Raw genomic sequence first — 1,036 nt, forward strand, 5'->3', positions numbered from 1 at the left:
TTTTCATTGTGTTATGTTGATATTTCTACATTAACCCTATTATTTTTTTTTTTATGTTTTGATAATGACTAATTTGATTGATTGGTGGATACTTAACACCCAGTTGTATAATCATTATTCATCTTAAATGTTGTGTAGCAATATACCATCCTGACTTGTTAAAGACATTTAATTGACATCTGTTCTTTAGTGTGCTATCTTACAAGGCCGAAGTCCACAGGAATACATGTTACTCTATTGATATGCAAGCAGGGTTATCATCTGTGTCCCATGAACACATTCCAAATTTATTAGTCCCTTACCGACAAAGTCGAAGGGGACTTCAGGTTTGCACTCTGTCTGTCTGTCCAGCAAATAAGTTTTCCACCTTTTTTTTTTGTGCTTGAAGATATTTGGTATATTGTTTACTAATGACAAGTTACAAATCAAGTTCAAATTTTGTTCCGGTTTGATAATTTTGTGCAGAATTATGGTCCTTGGAAGTAAAAAATTCACTCTAATAATCAGTTTTCCAAATTTTTTTGTCATGCTTGATAATATTGATTTAATAATTGATAAATTGTTTTATCATGACAAGTTACAAATCAAGTTTAAATTTTATCCCAGTCTGGTGATTTTGTGCAGAATTTTATCCCATTTTCATGGTCAACTGAACATAGAAAATGATAGTGTGGATGGGGCATCCATTTACTTGAGAGTCGGGACACATTCTTATTTTCATTTTGTCATGTCAGACATTTTAAAGCTTTTTATGCAGTATGGATTTTTTTAAAGGCTCAGCTTGTGACTTTTAGCTGTTTAAAACCTCTTCCTGTAGTCTCTGGTTGAGAGTCATTTCATGGGCAATCATACAACATGTACAAATGTACATACTTTTACTTTTTATACAAAATTGAATATACAAAAATCTGTAAAATTTTAAGGTAAAACTTGAGGGAAATTATACAAGACTGAAAAAGTACAATAGAGAGCTAGACTTGAAATGCTTACACATAGAACAAAATGATAAAGATGAGCTAAGTCAGAGGTTCAAAAA

Source organism: Mytilus edulis, chromosome 12 (genome assembly GCF_963676685.1).
Source record: "Mytilus edulis chromosome 12, xbMytEdul2.2, whole genome shotgun sequence".
Lineage (NCBI taxonomy): Eukaryota > Metazoa > Mollusca > Bivalvia > Mytilida > Mytilidae > Mytilus > Mytilus edulis.